General features: G+C 52.3%; 2 non-coding genes and 1 pseudogene across 2 annotated transcripts; all 3 read right to left on the reverse strand.

Annotated features, from left to right (window-relative positions):
- Positions 1 to 1,276: 1,276 nt before the first annotated feature.
- trnak-uuu (transfer RNA lysine (anticodon UUU)) lies at positions 1,277 to 1,349 on the reverse strand. Its single transcript has one exon. It is a non-coding gene; the product is annotated as a tRNA-Lys (tRNA).
- Positions 1,350 to 6,220: 4,871 nt separating this feature from the next.
- LOC114909831 (uncharacterized) lies at positions 6,221 to 6,329 on the reverse strand (annotated as a pseudogene).
- Positions 6,330 to 14,218: 7,889 nt separating this feature from the next.
- Positions 14,219 to 14,302, reverse strand: trnal-gag (transfer RNA leucine (anticodon GAG)). Its single transcript has one exon. It is a non-coding gene; the product is annotated as a tRNA-Leu (tRNA).
- Between the last annotated feature and the right edge of the window lie 3,320 nt (positions 14,303 to 17,622).

Raw genomic sequence — 17,622 nt, forward strand, 5'->3', positions numbered from 1 at the left:
CCACGCTCTGCCTGGCTCTGGACGCTTTGCCTGGCTCTGGACGCTCTGCTCTGTGTTCGTTGACCACAAAGAAACAACACAGCGGTTTCCAGTTACCTGCGGTTAACTGTGGTCCAAAAAACGCTAAGTGGAAAATTCCAGAAATAGACAGTTAATAAGTTGTCTGTTCTCGGAAGCTAAGCAAGATCAGGCCTGGTTAGTACTTGGATGGAAGACCGCCTGGGAATACCGGGTGTTGTAAGTTGTTTTTTTTTTTTTTTCTTCTTTTAAAAAAAAAAAAAAAACATTTCACAGTTTCAAAACCCCTTGCCCCATACGGGGTTGCAGGGAACCAGAGCCTACCCGATAACACAGGGAGCAAGGCCAGAGGGGAAGGGGACGCACCCAGGACAGGACGTCATTCTGTCACCAGGCACTCCAAGCGGGACTTGAACCCCAGACCCACCGCAGAGCAGGTCCCGGCCTAACCCACTGCGCCACCACATAGTAAATCAATAGTAAAATTATATTTAAAAAAAAAAAAAAGTTCACAACACCTGGTATTCCCAGGCGGTCTCCCACCCAAGTACATAACAGGCCCCACCTTATTTAGCTTTCGAGACGGGACGTAGTCAGGGCGGTAGAGCTGCAAACGAGTAGGTGTGCCACCGATGCCTTACTTGTTGCTGCTACCCGTGAAAGGCTCACGCAAAGAACGCTCGAGCATGCGACGCCTGCTTGGGCTTTGGCCGCACAAAGCGGAGCGCACTTTTGCCTCTCTCTTGTGAAATGCTCACGAGAGTCCAACGAAAAGCAGTCATGACTTTCAGTATACGCGATCGATGTCACACATTAAAATCACGCACCAAACGGGACAAAAAGAGACTCAAGAGAAGAATAAACTGTTCTGAATAAACACCTGGAGTCACAAAAGTGTTAAACACGGGGGAGAATTAAAATCCAGTGCAATCCTGCTACAGAAATGAAACATTGAAGAGTGACTGTTCCCAGAGAATAATTGCGCTTCCAGGTGGCAGCCCTCACTGGAGCCTGAAAAAGTGAGGGGTAAGAGAGAGCGGTTCCTCGGGTGCGAAACAAAACAGAGGGGAAAATAAAATAAATAAGTTAATCAACAATAAAATTCTAATTTAAAAAAATAACAAAACTCCTCACTGCTGTTGAGTTAGAGAGTGTACAGCTGCTCCTTACACATCAGAACTTACATTATTACTCAAAGGTGACACTACTGCATACATACTTCCGACTTTACAGAGTCTCAGATGAACACTGAACATTACGCCTGGACAGGGACTTGAACCCTGGACTCTCAGATTAAAAGTCTGATGCTCTACCAACTGAGCTACCCAGGCCCTTAGTATAAGTGGGCGCTTGGCGTGGTGGAAGGGCTCGTGTGATCTAGGGAACTCCAGACCTACATCGTCAGGAACACTATGCTCCTCGTAGGGTTTCCCAAGGCGAACAGGTCTGGAGTGAAGATCCAGACTAACACGATCCAAAAACCTCCATGGAAAAGGTAAACACGAGATCGTTTACCCTGCCCGGAATAGCGTCACCGGGACCTACACCTGGAGCCAGGCCTGGGGGTAGTGTTCCTAGGCGAGCGCCTGGTGGCCGGGCAGCCCACGTACCCCGGCCGGGCTCAGCCCAAAAAGGCATCGTGGGGGGACCACCTGCAAGGTCCGGCATGGGGGTCCGGTGCAATGTATACCTGGCAGCGGGAGGCGGCAGGAGGGAGCAGGAGGGAGCGGGGTGGCGCATGGCGTCGTAGCCCCTCGCGACGGAAACTGGCTCTTGGTACGTGGAATGTCACCTCGCTTGGGGGGAAGGAGCCGGAACTGGTGCGGGAGGTTGAGAAATACCAACTGGATATAGTTGGGCTCACCTCCACTCACAGTGTTGGCTCTGGAACCAAACTCCTCGATAAGGGGTGGTTCCTCTCCTACTCAGGAGTTGCATGAGGCGAGAGGCGCCGGGCGGGCGTGGGGACACTCACAAGCCCCCGGCTGGCTGCCATACAGTTGGAGTTTGCCCCGGTGGGCGAGAGGGTCGCCTCAATGCGACTTAGGGTCGCAGAGAGGAAGACTTTGACTGTTGTGTGCTCACTAATGCACCAAACAGCAGCTCAGAGTATTCGGCCTTCTTGGAGAAGGTGGGTGGGGTTCTGGACAGGACCCCACCTACACACTCCATAGTCCTACCGGGGGACTTCAACGCTCACGTTGGCAAGGACTGGAAAATCTGGCGGGGGAGGGTGATTGGGAAGAACGGCTTGCCCAATCTGAACCCGAATGGTGAAATGTTATTGGACTTCTGTGCTAGTCGTGGCTTGTCCATAACAAACACCATGTTCGAACGCAAGGATGCTCATAAGTGTACTTGGTACCAGAGCACCTTCCGGCCCTCACGCAGAATGCCCTCCTCCTGACCTCGGCCGCGCCTTGATGTGCTGCCCATGAAGACCACAAGCGGGTGCGGGGGGCAAGGCGCAAGCTCGGCGGAGTCCAACAGCCACGCTGAACGGGCTTGACTTGATGCCGAGTGTGCGGACGCGGCTCTCGCTCGGTGTGTTGCGAAGGCCGATTGACCCTCAGCAGTGGCCCCGGCACCCCGTACTCCCGAACTGCCTCGCGCGGAATTTCTCGGCGAACGCGGCCGTAGGCCTCCTCCAAGTGCACGCAACACGTGTAGACTGGATTAGCGAACTCCCGTGCCCCCTCAGTTATCGGCGAGAGGGTAAAAAGCTGCTCCGCTGCTCCACGGCCCGGACGGAGCCCGCATTGCCCCTCTTCAACGTGAGGTTCAGCTGTCGGCCGGAGCCTCCTTTCCAGCACACTGGCATAGACTTTCCCCGGGAGGCCGAGAAGTGCGATACCCCGATAGCCGGAACACGCTCTCCCGTGCCCTTTCTGAGAGACGGCGACCGCCAGCCCAGTTTGCCAATCCAAAGGCACCGTCCCCGAGGTCCGTGCAACATTGCACGGGCGTGTCAGCCATGACAGGCCCCACAACATCCAGGGCCCTAAGCAGTTCCGGGAAAATCTCGTCCGCCCCACCCCGCTGCTTTGCCACTGTGGAGCTTTCCAACTACCTCAGCGACTTCCACCACGGAACTAGACTCTGATATGGCGATAAGGATAGGAATGGGAATAGGAATAAGGATGGGGGGCTTAGGGTCAGAGAGAGGGTTGAGGAAAGGGATAGGGATAGGTGTAGGGTTAGGGACAGGTTTCGGGTTTGAGGTTGGGTTGAAAACAGTGACAGGGACAGGGATAGCCGCAAAGTGACCGTTTGTTCTAGGAAAGTGATTCGGATAGGGTTAGGGTTAGGGTTATGGATAAGGATATGGATCGGGCGGTCCACGAGGGTGGCCAGGGCTTCCACCAGGGCCCGGCGCTCTGCGAGCCGGACCGCTACGATCGCGTCCAGCGACTCCTGCTGCTGCAGCTGCATCCATTGGAGAATGCGCTCCAGCTGGTCTCTGTCCGTCTCGCCGGCTCCCGGGTTTCGGCACGACCGCAACAGACGAGGCAGGTGACCACGGACGCGGTGCCCGTCTGCGAAGGGGTTTTGTTCAGTCACGGATCAGGGAGAAGGAAGGGGATGGAAAAGGGGGGGTAGGAGGAAACTGGCAGGATGGGCTTCGTGCCGATCAGGGGGGCGAGGGCCCTTGGGTCGGTCCGGGCGGCATCGCCTCCGGGCTCGGGTTCGAATTCGCGCTCATGCTCGTCTGCGTGGATCCGCTCTCCTCCTCCGTCTCTCTCACTCACTGCTGGGCACAGGTGAAGAAATAGGGAGTGCAATCAACCCCAGCTGCGACTGCCTCGTCCCCATCTCCGCCCCCTTCCCCGGCCGCCTCGGTGTGCTACATATGCATTTGTATGAAGGTGGTCAAAACAAACACAGGCAAGCGGAATTATATTTCGAGGTGGAATGCCTGAGTGAACGTGTAAGAAGTCTTTAGTCTAGATTTGAAGGCAGAAACAGACGGGGCATTTCTGACGGTAACTGGCAAAGTATTCCACGGTTCAGGCGCTCAGTAGCGAAAGGCACGACCTCCTACTGAGGTCTTATTGATCACAAGCACTTTAAGGTAACCTGCATCCAGTGAACAAAGGTATCATCCTGGGATATGAGAATCAATAATCTCACAAAGGTATGCAGGAGCAATGCCATGTATTGCCATACAGGTCAAAAGTAGGATTTTATAATTAAGTCTAAATGCGACCGGGGCCAACGTAACGATTTAAGTAGCGGTGTCATACGGTCGTACTGCCTAGTTCTAGCGACAGCTCTTGCAGCAGCATTTTGTACCGACTGTAGCCTGGATACAGTATCGTATGGACAGCTCGATAATAAAGCATTACAGTAGTCCAGCCTGCTTGAAACAGAAGCACGAACCAGTTTCTCAGCATCACAGCTGCATAGGAATCGCCGTAACTTAGCTATGTTTCTTAACTGAAGGAAGCACGACTTAGTCAAAGCACTTACATGAGATTCAAATGACAGCTTCCCAAATCCTCGACACAATCCGTACGCTTGAAGCTAATAGCATTTGTTGTAAAAGACTGGCGTGATTATGTCGAGAGTTTTGCCATCGCCTCCCACCGCAAGTACCTCTGTTTTACTGGCATTTAGAGATGTAGATTTTTTTTTTTTTTTTTTTTTTAACACATCCGTAATTTTATACTGGTAAAACAATTAGCTGAAGACACCACACGTGATGGATCATCAGGTTCAAACGATACATATAGCTGTGTGCCAGCGGCATACGAACGGAAATTCATATTGTGCTTGCGAATAATGTCACCCAGTGGTAACATATAGAGTGAGAACAGTAATGGCCCCAACACAGAGCCCTGCGGCACACCATACTTGAACCATAGTTGAGATGAAGGGGGTGCAGTCAACAGATTTTAGTACAAAATTGCTCACGGTTGGCTAAATACGAGTCAAACCGCTTCAGAAGGGGGCCTCTTAGGCCAACCGGGTTTTCAAGTCTACTCAGTAGGATGCCATGGTCTGCGGCACTGGAGTCCGGCACTTACTTTCTTACTTATGCCTACTACCCCTCTTGGGGCATAGGCCGTCAACAGGGGCTCTCCAGGCATCTCTGTCCTGGGCCAGTTTTTCCAGTTTTCCCCAGGTGTGGCCCATCCTCTTGGCTTCTGCATCCAGGTGGCGTCGCCATGTGTTTTTTGGCCGGCCTCGAAAGGTTGCTATGATGATGCGTGGTCCATGGGCCTCCCATCCGGTGAGAGCTCTCTGGGCTGTCTTGTTTAACATCAGAGCCACACCTTGGGTGTGGGGGGGCGTTGTCTTCCCCGTGTCCTGAAAACAGCAGCATTTCTCCCGATGATAGCCTCTTCTGGCCTGAGCCAGTCCACCGTGACTCGCTGATTCCCAAGATGGCAAGTCTGTAGGCCCTCATTTCTGCGGCCACCTGTGCCGCCTTTCCAGCTTCGTACATGGTCCTCACATTCTAGTGGGGACTGGGTCTAAAGGACAGGTAGTACCTTTCACAGAGCGAACTGGCACGGTAGTTTCCTCAACGGTTATTACGTCGAAGCTACCGAGACGGTGCGGACAACTAATGTTATCATACCCAGAAGAGCTTATGCTGGCTAAGAGCGAACTAGAGGGCACTATGGATTCGTGGATATTCTCTAATTTCTTATTGAAAAACAACATAAGTTCATCATTAGTAATGGTTGCAGAACTGCACTGTTTATTATCTTTGCTTGTCCCATACAGGGTTGCAGGGAACCGGAGCCTACCCGGTAACACAGGGCGTAGGGCCAGAGGGGGAGGGGACACACCCAGGACAGGACACCAGTCCATCGCAAGGCACCCCAAGGGGGACTCGAACCCCAGACCCACTGGAGAGCAGGACCCAGTCCAACCCACTGCGCCACTGCACCCTCCACCCCCAACTACAATGTCCAGTGAAATGTCAGAATAATCAAAAATCAAAAACTGGTAAAATATTGGGTGGTGTGTACTGCTGAATGTTCAGCAGTTCTTCCCTGGTAAAACTGATTGTAGGAATATGACTAAAGACAGGACAAACTAACAAAAACAGTAAAACAGCTGTGGAGCTCAACACCGAGGCGGCCATTTGTGATGCAATCACCTATTTGGATCACGGTGGAGAATTAATATCCAGTGAAATCCTGCTACAGAAATGAAACATTGAAGAGTGACTGTTTCCAGATAATACTCACGCTTACAGCACCCGGTATTCTCGGGCGGTCTCCCCTCCAAGTACTAACCAGGCCCGACCCTGCTTACTTTCCGAGATTGGGCGTATTCAGGGTGGTATGGCCGTAAGCAAGCGCCAGTGCCGCGTGCGCCCTACTTGTAGTTGCTGCCCGTGAAAGGCTCACACAAGAGAGCTCTAGCTCCACACCTAACCATAACACCAGCCCGAAACCTAACTCCAACCTTTACCATATTTCCAGCTCTAACCCATGCTCCAACCCTAACCCAAGCTCTAGCCCTAACCCTAGCTCCAAATCAAACCCTACATCTAACCTTAACCATAGCTCCAACCCCAGCCCTAGCCCTAGCCCACACACGACTCATACGCGCTCAATTTTTCTTTTTTCTTAAAAAATCTCCCATCCACAGCCTACCCCTATCCAAGAATACAAACCTGCTCTGGATACTTAAACCCCAACCACATCACAGCACACCCACCACAGAAATTTCAACCTACCTGCAATTCCACACGAGAGTCACAAGGGGGGAGACATTACTCCGCAAACAAAAAACGAGAAAAATTCTCTGACAACACATGCGACTCCCACAACTGGACACTCCATAAACACACACACACACACACACACACACACACACACACACATACATAACGCCTTTACACACCTCCCAGCAACGCTTCATTCACCAGCATCACTCCACCATGCACAAACACACCGAAAACAAAACTGACATGTTACAGCCTGGAAGAGAACACGTGTTGCCAGAGTAACCGAGATACAACTGTGTAAACGAAGTCCATAACTCTCCTCAGCCTAACCCTAACCCTAGCTCCAACCCTAGCCCAAGCTCACACCCAAAGACTTGCTCTGACCCTTCGCCCTGGCTCACACTGTAACCCAAGCTCTATGTGTACCTCCAGCCCTAACCCTAGCTCCAACCCTAGCCAAAGCTCCAACCCTAGCCAAAGCTCCAACCCTAGCGCCAGCCTTAACCATAGCTCCTGCTCTATCCATAGTTCCAACCCTAAAACTAGCTCCAACCCTTCGCCTTCCTCCTACCCTAACCCTAGCTGCAGTCCTATCCCTAGCTCCAAGCCTAAGACTTGCTCCAACCCGAATCATAGCTCAAACGCTAACCCTAGCTCCAACCCTACCCCAAGCTCCAGCCATAACCCTAGCTCCAAGCCTAACCCAAGCTCTATGCTGAGATCCAGCCCTAACCCTAGCTCAGACCCTGACCTAAGCTCTAACCGCAGCTCCAGCCAAAACCTTAGCCCCAACCTTAACCGTAACCGTAGCTCCTGCCCTATCCATAGATCCAGCTCTTACCCTAGCTCCAACCATAACCATAGCTCCATCCATAACCCTTGCTGCAACCCGAAGCCTAGCTCCAACCCTAACCCTAGCTCCAACCTTAATTCACACTCCAGCCCTAACCCTAGCTCCAACCTTAATTCTCACTCCAGCCGTAACCCTAGTTCCAGCCCTAACCTAAGCGCCAACCCTAACCCTAGCTCCAATCCAAACATAAGATCCAACTATAACCCTTGCTGCAACCCTATGCCTAGCTCCAAATAACCCAATTTATTATACCTTCATCCCCTAACAACATTACGTGACAGACAGTACAAAAAAAAAAAAAAAAAACAAGGAGGCCTGGATGAAAAGTAACGTGTATATACTCCAGGCCCATTATGAAGGCATAATACACACACAAAAGCCCACTTCTGACTTAGCCAGTGAGGTAGAATGGGAGGTGGTGGTGAAGTTGGCAAAAAGTATGTACAGACACCAATTAAAAGAAGAAACATTGATCAGAATGAAACATATCCTGGGTCTTAATAAATGAACGGAAAACAGAGAGGAAAAAGACAGGGTCAGAACAGTAACCTGTCTGGGGCCGCCAAACAGCTGCCGGACATACGCACAAGTAGCAAACACAGAACAGAACAGAGTAGGAATGGGTAGGACAGGTAAAAGAATGGCACAAGTACATAGGGAAGCAGGACACCACCTAGGGCTCCACAGGACAGACAGAGCGGGACAAAAGGAAAAACAAAACAAACAGAAAATGGCTACAGTGACGTAAATAAACAGAATGACAAAGGGAAGGAGACGGAAGAAACAGGCAAGGGAACGGGAGGAAAGGGACAGAGACGTACGGGACCTATAAGAACCAGCACCAGCGTAAGGTCCCAGGAGGTAGCAATAGTTGAGGCCCTTCCGGAGAGCAGAAGAGTTGTGGAAAAACAGACAAGCGGGGAGGGAAACAGACAGACTATAGTGGAAAGGACACAGAATTTACTGAAAGCAGAACAGGCCATAGACGGCAGTGCAACACTCAGGACGGAAATGGGTGTGGAACAGGAGCAAACAGATAACATAAGAAACATGCACAGGAGCCGGAGCCCCCCTGTCAGTTCGGAGGAGGAATTGGTGCCACAGACTGCAGTAGCACTTCGGGCACCTACACGACACTTGGCCACGGAAAGGAAGATTGCAGAGTGGGAATTAGAAGTAAGGGAACCGACCGTAATTACAGGGGATGAAAATATAAGAAGAATCGCAGGCACCACGTCGAACGGGGTTCTGGTAGACAGCTACCCAGAGGCCAACTTCTTTCACATAGCTGAAATATTAGAAAAAAACAAACGTACACCTCAAGACACAACAGGGGATATTAGCTGCAGGACTTCATGACCGTCTGCAACAAGCGTACAAAGACGGCTATCAAGCGATTACAGCACATGTGGAGGGCGGCAAGGGAAACTTTCCCGAATGCCTCCATACACACGACCCTGATACAATACTCAGACATGTTACTCAGGGAGCAACAGAACACACTGGACGCCATCAACGGACACATTGAGCAACACGGGAGTTCATTACCGATGATCAACAAACTTCTATTTAAAGTTAACCATCTTAACGTAACACAGTGGACAACAGGAACAGCGCATTTGACCATCGGACACTGGCTGGACCAGTTAAGCTTTTAAGGGTGGAGACGTGCGACGAAAACACAGAGCACACCAACACTGTCAACTTGCCCAAAACTTTCACCCTGACAAAGAACTTCTGGAAAGAAGGCTCACTTTCATTCCCACACCAGATGGACCAGACTTGGGGGAACTCCTCAGGGACATCCATTCATACAACAGAAAACTAAAGCTAACCGTAACCCTAACCCTGGGTTAGGATAACCCAGGCCTTCTTAAGGCATCTGGCTGCGTAGATGTCCTGGATGTTTGGAAGCTCAGAGCCACTGATGAGCTGTGCCGACTTCACCACCCTCTGCGGTTCCTCACAATGCTGGGCTGAGCAGCTCCCATACCGGCCAGCGATGCAGCCGGTCAGGATGCTCTCGACTGGGCACCAGGTAGAAATTAGCCCGGACCCGGGATGGCATGCCGAGCTTGTTCGGCCTACGGAGAAAGGACAGGCGCTTCCGCGCCGTTTTGGCCACGGTGTCGCTGGTGCTGGGACCGGGATATGTCCTCGCTGATGTTGAGCCCCAGGTACTAAAAACCGCCCACCCTCTCCACCGCTGCCCCGTCGATCAGAACGGGTGTGCGGTCTCCTCCCACAGTGTGTGAGAGAAGGAGACATAGCTGCAGACATGAAAGTCTCAAGCAAACCTAGTTTGTTCCCTACCACTTGCTACACCGAGGTTCATCGTTCAAGTAGGCGCATAAGACACAGACAAATCCCGATACCGAGACCATTTTTTTCTTTTCTTAAATGAAATATTATAAGATACACAAATGAGTAGCACAATACCAGAGTAATGGCGGAATAAAGGTTGTATCTGGGGATGCTTCTGGAGTTACGATGCGAGAACGGTTACGCCGCAGATGATCTGAAGAGATCTTGGGCAAAGTGGATGTGAAAAGGTGGGTTTTCAGAGCCTTCTTGAAAACAGAGTTTCTGCAGTTCTGAGTGACAGGGGAAGGTCATTCCACCACAACGGACCCAGAACCGAGAACCTCCGAGCTTCGCCTTTCGTGCGCGGGACCACCAAGCGAGCAGAAGTAGATGAGCGAAGGGGCCTGGCTGGGGTGTAGCGGTTGATCAAGTCCTGTAAATAGCCGGGAGCAGTTCTATTGATGCATTTGTACACAGCAACTAGGGTTTTGAATTTGATACGGGCAGCTATAGGAAGCCAGTGCAGAGAGATGAGTAGATGAGATAGATGGGAGCGCTTTGGCAAATCAAACACAACTCGTGCAGCAGCATTCTGTAGAAGCTGCAGAGGTTTGATGGCATTAGCCGGAAGGCCACACAGAAGAGACTTGCAGTAGTCTAGACGGGAAGTCGCCATGGCCTGGACAAGTAGTTGGGCGGAGTCAGTAGTGAGGTAGGGACGGATCCTACGAATGTTATGCAGGATGTATCTGCAGGACCGGGTTGTGGCTTCAATATGTTGAGAGAATGACAGACTCGCATCAGTCGTAACTCCCAGACTCTCAGCAAAGGAGCTAGGCGAAATGAGTGAGTTGTCCAGTTTGATCGAGAGGTCGTGACAGGAGGGCAGGCCAGCTGGAAGGTAAAGAATCTCTGTTCTGGAGAGGTTGAGTTGGAGGTGGTGATCATACATCCATGAAGAGATGTCCGACTGGCAGGCAGCAATGCGTACGGAGATGTCTGACGCACCAGGTGGAAAGGAGAGGAAGAGCTGGGTATCATCAGCATAGCAGTGGTATTTGAAACCATGGGAGGCTATGGCCGGACCCGAGGGAGGAGGTGTAGATGGAGAAAAGAAGAGGATCCAATACCGAGCCCTGCGGAACACCGGTTGAGAGAGGCAGAGGAGAAGAACGAGAGCTCCGCCAGACCACTTGATAGGATCTGTCAGAGAGGTAGGACTCAAACCATCTGAGTGCCGCACCTTTGATCCCAAGCTGGTTCAGAGAGGAGAGTAGAGTCCGGTGATTTACCGTGTCGAATGCTGCAGACAGATCGAGGAGGATGAGGACCGAGGAGAGGGCGGCAGCTCTAGCAGCTTGGGGAGGGTCAGATACCGCCAGAAGGGCGGTCTCAGTGGAGTGACCAACTTTGAAACCAGACTGATAACCATGAAGGAGATGGTTCCGGGTGAGTTGATCACAGGCTGCCCGCTCAAGGGTTTCGGACAGGAAGGAGAGGAGAGAGACCGGTCTGTAATTTTGAACCAGGTTGGGGTCCAGGGAGGATTTTTTTAACAGAGGTGAAATTAGATAGAGCAGTTTTGAAGGCAGCTGGGAAACAGCCAGAGGAGAGTGAGGAGTTGATGATAGAAGAGATGAAGGAGGAGAGTTGCGGGGAAATGTTCTGAAGCAGTGATGACGGGATCGGATCAAGCGAGCAGGTGGTGGCGCTGCGCAATATCAGGAGGTCAGCGACTTCAGATTCGGAGAGCGGCTTGAAGCTGAAGAGGATAGCTTCGCAGGGAGGTCCAGCGCGAACCGGGCAGGTTGATGGTGAGAATTTATCAGTGATCACTTTGACTTTGTCTCTAAAAAACAAAGCAAAGTCTTCAGCAGTGAGAGGAGAGGGAGGAGGAGGTGGCGGGGGACACAGAAGGGATGAGAAGGTGGCAAAGAGCCTGTGTGGTTTTTTTGGATGCAGACTGCATTTTGTTGTGGCAGAAGGAGGTTTTAGCTGAAGAGACAGCAGACTGAAAAGCAGCTAAGAGTGACTGGTAAGCATCCAGGTCCGATGGAGTTTTGGATTTACGCCATCTTCGCTCTGCCGCCTGCAGTTCGGTCCTGTTATCACGTAACGTTATCAGACAGCCACGGGGTAGCAATGGGGCGTGCTGGTCTAGAAGACAGAGGGCAGAGAGGGTCAAGGGTGGAAGACAAGGCAGAGAGGGAAGTGTTAGTGGCATCATCTGTAGATAGATCTGAGAATTGTGGAGCAGAAGGGAGAGCGGCCAGAGTAGCAGAGGCAAAGCAGGAAGGTGAGAGAGATTTTAAGTTGCGGCGAAGGGTGACAACGGGTGCAGGAAGTGACGAAGAGTTAGTGGTGAGGGAGGGTTGAAAGGAAATGAAGAAGTGGTCAGAGACATGCAGCGGCGTGACAGAGAGAACGGGACAGCCACAGTTGCGGGAAAACACAAGGTCAAGACAGTTGCCCGCTTTGTCAGTAGCAGGGGATTGGGACAGGGAGAGATCAAGGGACTGTAGACCAAACGCTGAGCTGTAATCAGCAGCCCACATCGTCACGTATGACCCTTTCTTGTGCAGGCGCGAGGAGGCAGCGGCAACGGGGTCCTCCGTAGGCCTGTTCAGGCGAGACGCGAAAGTGCAGGGGGTCCAGGGTGTCAGGCAGCCGACGGGTGACGCGAGCTTGGGCTAACCGCTCCGCAACGAGCCGCGCGGGCGCAAAACAGCAGGCGGCTCACAAACCCGGGACCTCTCGCACCCTCAGCGAGAATCATACCCCTAGACCAACGAGCCCTACCCAGGGGATTGCTCGACTTTGCTTTTCAAGCCACCGCATGTTATCAGTCTGTTTATTGATCTATTTATTTATTTTTAAGCCCAGCATCTTCCAAACATAACATTTTCCTTGGCTCACTCACTGGGCAGAGACACTACAAGGCAACATGGTCCCTCTGCTCATTCATTCATTCATTCATTTCCCTGCAAGCAGAGGTGACCTCACCACACATCCAACTCTGGAGTCAATGGGTTTTTGCAACTCTGCAGAACTCATGTTCCCCCACTTGCAAAGGAACCCTGCAAATTTCACAAGGCACCAGTTGCCCAGGGTGGGGAAACCAAGCTTTCCCCATGCAAAGTCACAGGGTTCACACTGTAGAAGGGAGCCTCCCTTCCACCCAGCAAAGGGCTCAAACCCACCACCCCAAGGTGAAGAGTCTCATGCTCTACCCACTGAGCTAGCCAGGCACACCTGCACTCTGTCACAAGTGCGAGCAAGCTTAAGTGTGCAAATTCAGGAAGAGCACAAGGAAAAAACAGCTACAGCATATGCACCTCACCACCTTATCCCTCTGCTACTCACCACAAAGGAGCAGCCTTGCATTACATTGCAGCATTTGCTGAATAGAGACAGTTGCAAAGTGCTTCATGCTTTGAGGATGTAACACTCTCCCTCAGCAGAGGGAGCCACCACCCCACAGAAGAGTGACACACATGAGCTCCTCCCTCCACCTCACCACTGGGCCATCCAGCTCAAAGGTTTTCCCCACCACAGAGGGAGCTGCTGGTTCACACCCAAGGGGCTATGGAGCAGGCTCTGCTTCCACCCTCCACCGGAGCACAGCCAACATAGGGGAGGGCAGGCTTGCTCCAGCCAGGCTCTCCTCCCCCTTCAGCCAGAGCCTTCCCCACACCCAGCTCAGCTCTGAAGCAGCCAGGCAGGGAGCCCACAGGGCTCACCCAGGATTTGAAGCAAGGACCTCTCACTCCTAAAGCAAGGATCGTACCCCGAGGCCAATGAGCCCCGGCGACATGTACCCCTTCCTCGGACAAGCTGTCCAGAACCGCATCGTCCGTAGCATTTGTACCTGGCTGGAGATTCTTACCAAATGTCTTTGGGACTCCTGAAGGAAGCGCACCCCTTCACTCCAGTCAACCAGGCCACTCTGCAACAGAGACGGCGCAGTGACGCTGCCTCGGCAGGGGCTCGTTCCTCTCCCGCGCAATGCCCCGTTGTGCTTGCGGCCTGTTGCCTGGTCAAAAGAAGATGGCGCACGTAGCGGAACGACTCCAGTCACCGACCTCCGGGCAGTGCAGGAGGCAACGTGGCCTTCCCCAACACCTAAGCACAGTTGTCAGTCAGTCAGTCAGTCAATCAAAGGTTTTGTCACCAAATGCACAACAAAAGAGCATTCAGCAGTGGTTGCTGCGATGAAATGTCTTTTTCCGCATGTGGTAGGGTGATTTTTAAAAAAAAACAAAATGAAATTATACCAACATACCTCAAGATTACAAATAACTTGACCTGTGTACTTTTTCGTAATAAATGAGGTAGCCAAAGACCCTCTGAAAAGCTGTCAAGAGTGGGACTCGAACCCACGCCTCCAGGGGGAGACTGCGACCTCAACGCAGCGCCTTAGACCACTCGGCCATCCTGACTCAGCAGAGTGCTACTTGTCACGTGGCTTGGAGAGGCTGACGCGCTCCCAGGGAGTGCTTTCGAGTGGCACCGAGAAAGAGAAGGGCTACCTGCAGCCGCCTCCTCGTTAACTTAGTGGCGAGTGTCCCCGCTTGTCATGTGGGAGACTGGGGTTTGAGCTCGTGAGTCCCCCCCCCACGTGTTTTGCTACGCCGCTGCTAAGCCTGCGGTGGTGTGATGCATTTGCCCGTTTCCTTGTGTGCTCGTTTTTCTAGGGTTGTGGTGGCAATATGGAGAGCAGGGGAGAGTAGACATGCCTGTCCCTTGCAAGTTCCTTCAGCTCAAGCCAGGGGATCCCCGGCCACTCCCAGGACAGCGGTGAGACGCAATCTCTCCGCCGGGTCCTGGGCCGACCCCGGGCTCTCGTCCCAGTCGGCCGTGTCCGGCATAGCCCCGAAGGGGAGGCGCCCAGAGGACACCCTTAGCGGACTCCCGAACCACCTCAACTGGCTCCTCTTAACGTGGACGAGTTATTTCAGTCGCTTGTACCCGTGATCTTATTCTTCTCGCCCATTACCCAGAGTTCATGAGAACAGGTGAGGGTAGGGACGTAGGCCGGCCGACCGGTGAATAGAGAGCTTTGCCTTACCGCTCAGCTCCCCGTTCACCACTACAGCCCGGTACGGGGACCGTGTTACTGCTGCCGCCGCTCCCGCTCTGCGGTCGGGCTCGCGCTCCCTTCTCACCCTCGCTCCTGAATAAGACCCCAAGACGCTGAAATTCCTCCACCTGGGGCAAATTTTCTCCCCTCACCTGAAGGGGGGCATTGCCATCCTTTTCCGTGAGAGAGGCATGGACTCGGACTTGGAGGTGCCAATCCTCATACCGACCGCGTCATGCTCGGCTGCACACCGTTCCAGCGCGTGCTGGAGGCCTCCGTGTGACAACGCCGAAAAGACGACGTCATCCGCAAAAAGCGGAGGCATCACCTTCCGGCCCTCACGCAGAATGCCCTCCTCCTGACCTCGGCCGCGCTTTGATGTGCTGCCCATGAAGACCCCAAGCGGGAGCGGGGGCAAGTCGCAAGTTCGGCGGAGTCCAACAGCCACGCTGAACGGGCTTGACTTGATGCCGAGTGTGCGGACGCGGCTCTCGCTCGGTGTGTTGCGAAGGCCGATTGGCCCGCAGCAGTGGCCCCGGCACCCCGTACTCCCGAAGCACCTCCCGCGGAATTTCTCGGCGAACGCGGCCGTAGGCCTCCTCCAAGTCCACGGAACACGTGTAGACTGGATTGGCAAACTCCCGTGCCCCCTCAGTTATCGGCGAGAGAGTAAAAAGCTGCTCCGCTGCCCGGACGGAGCCCGCATTGCCCCTCTTCAATGTGAGGTTCAGCTGTCGGTCAGAGCCTCCTTTCCAGCACCCTGGCTTTCTTGTCCTGTATGGAGCAGCTGCCACCCCAGGATGTAATACACCCTGTGAGGATGGACTCCACAGCACACCTGTTGAAAGTGGTGAGGACTATGGTGGACATCGTCAGCAAACTTTATGATGGTGTTGGAGCTGTGAATGGCCACACAGTCATGTGTGAACAGGGAGTATAGCACTGGGCTCAGGACACTTCTCTGTGGAGTGCCAGTGTTGAGGATCAGTGGGGAGGAGGTATGACTGCCAATCCGCACACGCTGGGGTCTGTTGGTGAGGAAATCCAGGATCCAATTGCACAATGCAGCACTCAACCCCAGCCCTAGTAGTTTCTGGATCAGCTTGGTTGGGATGACAGTGTTAAATGCTGAGCTATAATCTACAAACAATAGCCTTGCATAGCAGTTTTTATTATCCAGGTGAGACAGAATGGTGTGAAGTGTGTGTGATATCGTGTCTTCAGTGGATCTGTTGTGGCGGTAGACAAACTGCAGTGGGTCCAAAGTGTCTGGGACGGTGTCCTTAATGTGTCACAGCACCAGCCTCTCAAAGCATTTCATTGCAATGGGGATCAGTGACACTGGGCAATAGTCATTAAGGCAGCTCACTTTGTTCTTCTTAGGAACGGGGATGATGGTGGTGTTTTTGAAACAAGTGGGTACAGTTGAGCTTTTTAAGGAGGTGTTAAATATGTCCGTGAAGACAGTAGCCAGTTGCTCACTGCACGTTTTTAAAACTCGCCCTGAAATTCCGTCCGGTCCAGCAGCTTTGCGGATGTTGACTCGGCTAAAAGTTCTTCTCACCTGTGCCACAGAGACGGTGAGACTGGCGTTATCACGTACTGTGGGGATGCGCAGTGGGGGGTCTGTGTTCTCGAACTCGAAGCGGCCATAAAGCGCATTCCGTTCGTCCGGGAGAGACGCAGCGGCACCTGTCAATGACCGCCTTTGTGGTTCATAATCCGTTAATGTTTGGATTCTGCGTGGTAAGTTGAGAAGCCCTCGGGCTGGACCGCGTGGTCCAGTGTGCTGGCGGTGAGCCACGTCTCCATAAAGCAGAAAACACAGCAGTTCCGTAAGTCTCTTCAGAATTTAAGTCACCCTCTGAGATCGTCCAATTTGTTGTCCAGAGACTGAACGTTGGACAGGAAAATGCTGGGCATCGGAGGTCGTAGCCCACGGCGTTTCGCTCACACCTGTACGCCGGCCCTGCGACCCCGTTTCCGAGATCGCGTCTTCTGTGTCGTCTCAGGTGGGACGCGGTCATGATGTTGTTCGCGGCAGAGCGAAGGTAGCGAGTTCGGCTCTCTAACACTAAGAATTGCGTCTAATCGCATCGTTTCACGTATTTGCTGAAGTGTTTGGCGGTCATAAGTAATAAGAGAATAAACTGGCTGGAAGAACAGTGACACAAACAGAAGAATACACACTAAACTAACAAGTCTGCGAGGAGAAGCAATACACACGTCGCCTCGTGCCAGTGCCATGTAAAGACTGGCGTGATTATGTCGAGAGTTTTGCCATCGCCACCCACCAAGCCACAAGTACCTCTGTTTTACTGGCATTTTGAGATGTCGAATCCTTTTCATATGTCTACTTTTTTTAGACAATCGGACCAGGCTACGTAATAAACTTTTAGTTGAATGCCATTTACGCTCTAATTTACGACATTCTAACTTTATTGCACGAGTTGATTCGTTGAACCGCGATGAGTTTATTACAGTTCGAATAAGTTTAGCTTTTGGTGGAGCCGCAGAGCCTTGGGCGAATTCTACCACTGAATTATAATCAAAAGCCTTTTAATCAATATCTATGCTCATTCCAAAATGAGAGCTTCTAATGTAATCAACAATTTTAGCAGTAGTATTTTCGTCAGTATGCCGCACGATTTCGGTCTTACTGTGATCGGACGGCACCGG

This window comes from Scleropages formosus, unplaced genomic scaffold, assembly GCF_900964775.1.
Source record: "Scleropages formosus unplaced genomic scaffold, fSclFor1.1, whole genome shotgun sequence".
Classification (NCBI taxonomy): domain Eukaryota; kingdom Metazoa; phylum Chordata; class Actinopteri; order Osteoglossiformes; family Osteoglossidae; genus Scleropages; species Scleropages formosus.